At 39.0% G+C, this 9,437-nt stretch overlaps 2 non-coding genes across 2 annotated transcripts; one reads left to right on the top strand and one right to left on the bottom strand.

Moving 5' to 3' along the window:
- Positions 1–3,813: 3,813 nt before the first annotated feature.
- Positions 3,814–3,926, top strand: trnal-caa (transfer RNA leucine (anticodon CAA)). The gene is made up of 2 exons: positions 3,814–3,851; positions 3,881–3,926. It is a non-coding gene; the product is annotated as a tRNA-Leu (tRNA).
- Positions 3,927–5,733: 1,807 nt separating this feature from the next.
- On the bottom strand, positions 5,734–5,805 carry trnaq-cug (transfer RNA glutamine (anticodon CUG)). The gene has a single exon. It is a non-coding gene; the product is annotated as a tRNA-Gln (tRNA).
- Positions 5,806–9,437: the final 3,632 nt, after the last annotated feature.

Consider the following 9,437-nt stretch of genomic DNA (forward strand, 5'->3'; position numbering starts at 1 on the left):
TTGTGTCCTGGGAGAAAACAAATAAAATCATTTTTAAGAACGCTCCATTAAAGATTTAAGGTTCCCGGGGTCTGGGTATAGTGGGAGGGTGGAGGTGGGTGTGGGCATGACACAGGCTTAATTTGTCTTAGGAGCTTTCTGGTGCCAAGTTTGGGTCTTAAGGGATCATATCAATGTCAGTCATAGGCAAAAAGGCTCCTTCGCAGTTAGACGAGAGAGGATAGCGGCAACATGACAGATCTATTTTTGGGTGCTTGAGTAGGAGGGTTTGTGCACTAGGTTTAACACATTTCAGGAAGTTATTCACAAAAAAAATCATCCATGCATCCATTTGTTTTTATTAGGTTTGCGGGTCACACCAGATTGGGTGAGAGGGAAATTCATCACAATGTGACTAATGGCTCAATGAAAAAAAATTGGAACATGGTGTACTCAGTTAAGTCTTACTTGTTTGTATGTGTTATTTAGGAAAATACAAGGATAAAACATTTGTTAAGAACATTTAGTTGTATGATCGTTTTCATGGAATGAGCTAAGGTCTCAAACGGCTTAGGGTTCGTACTGTCTTTAATAAATCTTAAATGGGGTATGTGTAGTACTCACTGCTTTTTATTATACATTTTTACAATCCATTCCAGCTTTTTCCAATTTTATTATTGTTCAAGAATAGCCCCTCCCCCTACCCTCCATACACACACAAGGCGAGCCAAGTCCAGGCAGAATTTTGCCAAGCCAGCGGTACGATTTGCTGACACAAAGAAGAAAGCATAATAAATCTAGTCAAAATTTTAACTCTCATCCTGGCCTGAATCAATGACGACATTTTACTCAGTTTGGCAAGCGCCGTATGAGTTTTGACACCCAGAAAAGGGAATGAGGACGAAATCCAACTAAAAGAGAGCTGAGCCCGAAAATATCCCAATTTCCTGGTAATGACAGAACCCTGTGGTCCACGCGGCGCTTGTGATGGATTACAGTTTTCTCATCTCCCAGAAATCAATATTCCAAACAAATGTTGTCCTTGGCAACAGGTACATCCCTCTTTGATTACCCACAGACAATGTGCGCTTGTCTTCAAACATGTAAAAATAGAAGCTTTGTAAGGGATTACTGTAGCTCCATTTGCGGTCGACAGAAAGACCATCGCAACAAATCGCTCGGATTCGTCGTGCTGACTTTTTCACTGAGCTGCAAGGTTCAGCCGCGTTCGTTCACGCAGCTTGGCCCGAGCGATGCCAACGAATGTTAAACTTGGACGTGGCCCAATTCAAAGCTTTACGGAGGCTGACGATGGATTTTGGGTGGTGTGTTGAGTGAGGATGCTCTACTAATGGATGTGCTTTCATGATAATTTGATGAAAGATGGCCAAAATTTACCCTGTGAAAAATGGGACCACTTTGAGGTTGATGGAAAATTGAGGTGGCGTTTGGGGAACGGGACCTTACATGAGAGGGGTTTTTTTTCTGTGCGGAAATTCGTTGGTTCCCAAAGGCACCATGATAATAACTCTAACACTTGAATATGTTTACCTAGCATCACACATTGTTATGGTCTCTGCTCTTGGTGCCCCCCTGCAGGCTGTTTTGGGCATTGCAGAACAGCGAGGAACTGTCCTGGAAGGGCGGAGTCACCAGGTGCGCACCTGTCTTCTATCAGTAATCCTGAGACTACTTAAACGCAGCCGGCACATTCAGACGCCGTCGGATTATTGCATCACATTCCTCCTTGTTCCCTAGTTCCTCTTTCCACCCAAGTTACCTTTTTGACCAAGTCTGCACTGTACGTTTTTGATACTTTGGTTTTCTTCTCCAAGTCACGCCACGCGAACGTTTTTAGTTGTTGCGTTTATGCCATCCAACGGCGTTTTACGGCTGATCCGCCCTCCCTGTGAGTAGCTGGTTCTAGTTGCCCCATTCCATTGATATATTTTATGGACGTTCTCAATTGTTACTTTGTAGCTGTGCAAATTCTACCGTGCTTTTCATTTGGTTCTTTCTGGATCGCCTTTGTTTTTCTCCTCGCGTGTTTTGAGCTCTTTTTGTTATTAAACAATTTCAATTCTAACTTTGAGTCCAGTCTGATTTGGGGTCTACTTTACTCGTGAGCATCCTCGCCCCAAAACACAAATATTTGTTAACAAAATAAGTGGAAATAATATCATGAATATGCACGAGTATTAGGCCAGTGCTTCTCAATTATAGTTTGCCAAGACCCCCCCAGGAAAGAGAAAACTTTTCGCGCCCATCCCCACTAGATTTGCTGACTATAAAAAAGAGAATTATCTATAAAAAATGTATGAGTATACCTAAACCCGTATCTTTTTAACATTAACAAAATAAAACAATATAAATCAACTTTCAACAGCTGTTAATTATTTTTTACAGCGTTTATACCTGTTACAGCTTAGTCTAAATCTGAAAAAAATAATCAAGTGCAAGCTGTAATAAGGATGTGGTATTTCTATTTTCTATTTGGTTTGGGCACTACAACGGCCATTCGGAATCACATGGAGTTAAACAACTCTCGTCTAATGATCTACTATATTAACATTTGAGTCTATGAATGATCCAACGGCTTAGGGAATTGAACAGACTGTAATTAAAAAACAAATATTCGGCCAATTAGACAGACTAGTAAACAGTGATGACGGCATCCCTATAATGTTTATGATGGAGCTAATAGTTTCTCCTTTCTCCCTAGGAGTCCGCAGAGCCATGCAGCCCGGCGCAGGGTCCTAATGAGATGATGAATGAGAGCACGCAGAGTGACGGAGGCTCCAGATCAGCTGGTGACCGCTAATTCAAGGGGAAATTCATCAAAGTGGGCCTGTCCTCACACGCACCTTCATAAAACAATGCCGGGGTCCGGTGAAGATGAATGAAGGTAATTATCTTCTCTACCTGCTCATAACAATCCTCTTTTTGGCTCCAGCTTCCTGGGCATTCAGCCTTGAATCGGTCTGGACAAAATGCTGACTTTTAATGACACCTAAGGAATTAGCGCCTATTTTTGAACCATTTTAACACAATTGGGTTTTTTCATCAAGGTGAGGTAAAATAAATCAATTAAATTGCAGAAAAGTGCTGATTTAAAATTATGACGATTATTCTGTGTACTTCACATCTTTATACGAAGAGTATTTGACTTTTTTTTTTGCCTCATTAAGCCACATGATTTTGTCAAACTATTCTTTTCAGTATACTCTTGTTTACATTCACAATCATACAATAAAGCAGAGGTCCCCAACTGCCACGCCACTCCAGAAATAATGATGATTTGGAACTGATTTAGTTTATTCTTTAAAAGTTATTTGAGTTTTGTTTGTTTTGATCTTTGTTTTTTGGCGCCGCCTCTGGCCACTATTTATATTACATTTTGTAGTGAGGAAAAACAGTGTGGCTTCAATTGAGCAGTCACTGTCAATGACACACACATTGTTCTGTCTCTCTTTGAAATACGGCCCATGAATGTTTGTAAGTCGTACATTCTTATTAAGAATATTTTCATTATTGTTATTTTTGTTCAAAACTAGTTTGTTGATCCAACAACTTATAACTTTGGATAAATTGCTAGCATATGTTAGTTCTTATCTTTAGCATATGTATGCATTGGTACACGTTGGCATCTGCAAAGGTTTGTTTTTTAAGAACTCATTTACATCTATTTAATATTTTATATTGAAATGTATAGCATTTGTCATTCAGTTATATGATTGATTTACAGTAAGCATGGATTCAAAACCCATTGCTGCAAGATGGTTCTTTGGTACCATCTGGAGGTTTTGTTTCCCACTGTACACCTTGATCCTATATGTCAGGATGGCCGAGCGGTCTAAGGCGCCAGACTCAAGTGACGTTTCCTTGCTCAGGGATTTGGGCTATCTGGTCTCCAAATGGAGGCGTGGGTTCAAATCCCACTCCTGACAATGAATTTTGAACACACCGTTGCTGATTCAAGCGATGTTATTTAAATGATATTTCGCTTTTCCAACATATATGTAGTATTCACTGATGCTCATCTTCAGCATCGCTTTTGTAAACACGACATGAAAATGCCTGTTTTGGATGTGTCCTCATATCACGCCAAATTCAAATCATCAGCTAAGCAGCACTTAATGACGTCATTCACATAAGGTTAATGAGTTCCTTGAGATGATGCTTGAGCTACAAGCACGCCAAACACATCTCTCTCTCGGACCATGAGAGTTTTTTTTTAGTTTGTTTGTTTTGCCGATCTGAAAATTGAAGAAACAGGTTGCCGAACCTGACGTCCGAAAATAGTCATAATGAACGAATTTACAGATGATGGAAGCGTCGTTAAAATAACGACGATGTGGTGACTGACTGACGATGGCGATTATTGAGCTTCCTGTGGCCTTTTCGGAATATCATTTGCTTGATTTTTCCAGATTTTCGTAACCCTCGGGTGCTGCGTCTCAGCATGTTTACATCACATAGATAAAGACATCACGCAAGCCTCCGTTTGAGGACTTTGTGTTGTTTTGAGTACAACGGGGGAAATGAGGAGGTAGGGGGGTGCATGTGGCACCAGCCTGGCGCAGGCATCCTTCCGCTGCTCCCTTCGCCATGCCACCGCCATCTGTCATCTGCGTGAACATCTGCACACCCAAGGTGTCCTTGTCGCCCAATGTTAGAGCAGTATGTTTGCTTTTTCTATTAAGGAAACCTGGAGTGATTCACCAGAACAAAAGCAATTAGACGGATGGCGTAGCGGTGAATCAGTTGGACTGCAAATCCATATTAGATACATAGTAACATCCTACGGCAACGCTGTCATTATGGCACCCCGTAATCAAATAACCGTTCGTCCATAGTTTGTCACCCCCCGGCTTCCTTCAACAATGACAAAACAAAGAACTTCACTGAATCCCGTTTTTAATATCCAGATTTTGCATTCGAATTCGGAGTTGACAGTATACGATATTCCGCTGATTAAGTATGATGAATTATGACACTGATTTGTTTCCAGCCTCCCTTTTTTAGCGTCATATTTTCTCTCTGCTTGCATTGTGTAGTCCGGCGACATTTCAAATCCCCAAAACATTCTGAGTTAATTGAGACTGAAATTGCCCACAGGCAGGAATATAAGTGTGGGTGTTTGTGCGTTTTGTTTTCTGCAATTGATTGGTGACCATCCAAGAATGTTCATCTTAATACAATTCTGTTGTAGGAAAAAAAAAACAGAATTTGTCAAGGTTCCTTCGAGCAAATAATCCAAAAGCTGTAAAGATATTTTCAAACATAGCAATTATGGATCAAGTTTTTATTGCACAATGTTACATTTTGTTGTTTTGGGGAGAATTGGGGTGATGCTAGAGAGAGTGAGAGGTCATAAATCATAAATGAGCAAAATCACACATACACTCTGATTAGCCGCATGAATAGTCAAGCCTGAAGTTGGCAATAATGATGTTTATTCTTTAACATGAGATAAACCAAGATCACTCAAACAGATATGTATTACATTCTTGTAAATTCATGTTAATTCTTTGACGTAAATATAGGTCATTCCCCAAATCAGGATCGTTTGTGAAAATTAAATTGTATAAATGAACGAGTTGTTTTGAACTCAGATCACTGAATTCAGAGTCCAGAGTGCGGACCATTGCACCATGGATCCTATACCTATGTTCTGCTGGAAGTAAAGCTTCATTAAAACAGCACTCATTTTACTATATCAAGGATAAAACTGAATCAGAGTAGTTTTAAAGAAGGTTCCACTGAGATTTGAACTCAGATCACTGGATTCAGAGTCCAGAGTGCTAACCATTACACCATGGAACCCCACAGGTGTTAATTGAGAAGTGTATCGATTCATACGATTTTATTCAACAGACTGCAAACAGAGGTCTACCCAGCATTAACCAGCGGTATTTTGCGTCATAATTCAGATTATTACTGGTGTACACGTCACACAATGAATATGGAACTCTTTAACTGCTATTCTCTATCGATTTTCGATTCAATAACAATTTATGTTTGAAGACGATTCGGTTCAATTAAAAATCATTTCTGCTTCAATCTATAGAGGTGCAAAATTTGTAAGACAGAAAAACAAAGGGCGACAAAGTGTCTTTTTATTATTATTAATCTTTGATTCGTATGGAATATATATTTTCCACAAAAACTGCTACTCTTTGAAGCAAGCTATCAAGCTAGCTATAAAATATAATCTAACTTTTACAGTATAATATAAGATGAAACAAAAATAAATGCATTTGTATCACAATAATAATAGTACAAGATAGAATAATAATAGTAGAACAAGATACAATGTCATTTCACAAGAAATTGCTGTATGAGAATATTGAAAAAAAAAAACACAGTTGCCAAAAAAAAGCATTATATATATATATATATATATATATATATATATATATATATATATATATGCGCGTGTGTGTGTGTGTGTGTGTGTGTGTTAGTCGCACTTCTATGACTGAAACTTAATTTTCTTCTATTTTCAGACCTTGTATGTATATTAAAGACATGTTCCAATAACTTTTTCTATTTGCATCCTCAAAGAGTTGATATCCAGTGGACTTTTTCGCCAAGTGTTGTCTTTGCATTATTGGCCATTGTAGTTCTCTAGAGTGTTGCTTTTTATTGCATTTGGTGCTGAGCTGGATTACTGCAACAAAATCAAAACAATATGTTCATTGTGCATCATGCTACGGTATAATCTGAAGGATTATACACTGATGAAACTAACCGCTGCCTTTTCGTGTGTGTGTTTTTTTTTTTTCTCCCGAAACCCACTCAACATTCAGATCTTTCGCGCTGCTAAGTTTTACACGGTTGTTCATTTTGTGACTGGCGTGAAGCTGGATACTTTGCCACAGCTGCCTCTCCAACCAAGAGGGCACACACACACTTAAGCGCAAAAACACACTCTACGAAGTTCCCTCCCATCTGCTCGGGCGAATTAGCGAGGATGTTAGTTGTGTATCGGAAAAAACAGCTGAGAGGACACACTGTGCGCTGACCGCACACTAGTGTTGCCTGGCGCAACCATCTGACACGCTGATGAATGTGCACGCACACTCTGAAAGATTGTACGCCAGAACAGAAGAAAAGATTTGAAATGCTGCATCAGCATGAAAGAAAAATGATAGAGACGCTAATTTAAAGTGTTTGAAAAGGGGGGAAAAGGTATCAAGCAGCCGTACACACACACACAAAAAAAAAGAAGGCAAACAAACACCCTGAGAGCATTCAGCTTGGGCCAAAAAGTGTCTGGCGCTATTGAAAAGAGCACCTGCATGCTATAAGAGTCTGAAACTCCCGTCACAACAACTCTTTACAACCTTTTACCGCCCGAAAAACAAGGTCCAAGATGTAGATGTTGCTGACTTATATATATCTTTATATATATCTTTGTCCAATGGGCTCACTTGAAATAGGCCCACATTTCCAAGCCGAGTAGCGCGGCGCCGCCGCACGCTTTAATGAAGCCTGGACGCTTTTTTCTCGGGAGGATGCGGAGACCAGACAACTGTATGTTTTCAGTTTTATGTAAAGTCATTCTTATTTTTTTTTCCAGCTGTTCCAGTATTTGAAATGTACTTCTAATGTGTTGTTTGTTATGATTGGAATCCTTTTCGGTTTAGGACAAAAATGCGTCCAGCATCCTGTTACGCTGTTTGAGCTCTATTTTGTCATAAAATTAGGGGTGTCAGATGATAAAACGTCTTTGATTCTCTAACTTTATGTATTTTATATGCTCATTAGCTCCATTTTGAATTGGAAATTGGAAAACAAAGGTCAATCATACCCTGACTTGGCACTGATTGGTTGTCATTTTGTTTGGCATACATATATATATATATATATATATATATATATATATATATATATATATATATATATATATATATGCCATATTGCAGACTGTTACTATTATCTTTTCAGTGTGCACTGTAAAGCTATCTATCTATGGCAGCTTGATTATTTTTTGTAGATTATTGATTTTACAGCATAGTGGTCAGTAATAGTGCTATAATAAATTCAATAAGCATGACGTTTGCTTATCTAGTTTATTTGAACAAAATTATATATTGATAACATGAATATTTTGAAGGTATTCATTTCAGTGTGTATCTTGAGCAAGTCGAATTGCGGAAAACTAGCGGGTAGGCTCGTACGGCTAATAAAGTGCAGGAAAAGTTGATGAGGCCTGAGCTGATCTTGTTGGCAGCATCTTCAAAGTCTCGCTCTGGAACTCCTTGACCCCTTTCCCCTTTTTTTTTTGGACACCTCATCAATCCATCTGCCATCGCCGTTAATCCCGAACGTTCTATAAAGATGACATACCTACAGTTACTATGCTCCTTTTTTTCTGTTTTTCACACTTTTTATTTTATTTTCCGACGGTCCTTCAAGGGTGCGTGTCAGCATATGATAGTGTCGCACTGGACTGATTGGTGGAAAGTGGAAAATAAGAGCAGGATGAATTGGGATCATTCAAAGATTGGCTGCAAGCAGACAGAGAGGGAGGTAAAACTGAAAGCAGATGGCGGTGCTGGCACCTGTTTTACTTTCAAATCTGTTCGGAGCCATTTTCCACATGTCTTTTCAAAAAAAACAAAAAAATGATCGTGCCTGTGATGCCAAAATAAGACACACAGGTTTTAACCTTTTGTGACTGCCTTTTTTCAGCTTTTCGGACATAAATAGGATGCGCCTTTCTGAACAGGAGAGGATGCAAAAACAACCAATTTTAAATGCATCCACTTTGTCTCATCAGGGTCGTGTAAATAAATAGAGGTCATTCACAAAAAATAAATAAATAAATAAATAAATAAAGGGTCTCGTTTAATCCCTGGGATTTTTCACTAGCCTGGCTTTTATCACCCAAATTAGCCTGATATTGATAGGGTCATATTGTCAAATAAAAATATATATTCACTTTCAACCCCTCAAAATGTTCAGTGGCATCAGCCCTAACCATACATACATTCTTTTTTTTTTTTTTTTTTTTGGGGGGGGGGGGGGGGGGGGGGGTACCTATGGCCCTGTTTATGTACAAAAATTGTAAAAATGCCAAAATAGGAAAAGTAACTATATATTTATGAAATCCAAATAGAAATCTTTTATGCCACGATTAGTGTATTTTGACTTTTAAAGATTTTTGCATTATGGGTGTCCAGGCTAAGCCAATTGTTGAAGTCATTGAAAGCCTTGCAAATGTCATAAATTGGCCGCTAATGCCACCTGGTTGTTTTGGGGTGTCAACGCAAAAATTTCCATGCGCCCTGTTTGCGAGTTGACGTGGAAAGGATTAATGCAAAACCCGAGGGAAATGCATGATAAAACATTGTGTTTTCAATGCATCCAAAATTGACAGTATTTTCAATTTTGAATGGCAGTAAATGAGCCTGACATGGGCAAAACTTGACACCGATAGAGCATACCAC

Source organism: Hippichthys cyanospilos, chromosome 16, assembly GCF_059441005.1.
Source record: "Hippichthys cyanospilos isolate Australia breed blue-spotted pipefish chromosome 16, RoL_Hcya_1.0, whole genome shotgun sequence".
In the NCBI taxonomy this organism is placed as follows: domain Eukaryota; kingdom Metazoa; phylum Chordata; class Actinopteri; order Syngnathiformes; family Syngnathidae; genus Hippichthys; species Hippichthys cyanospilos.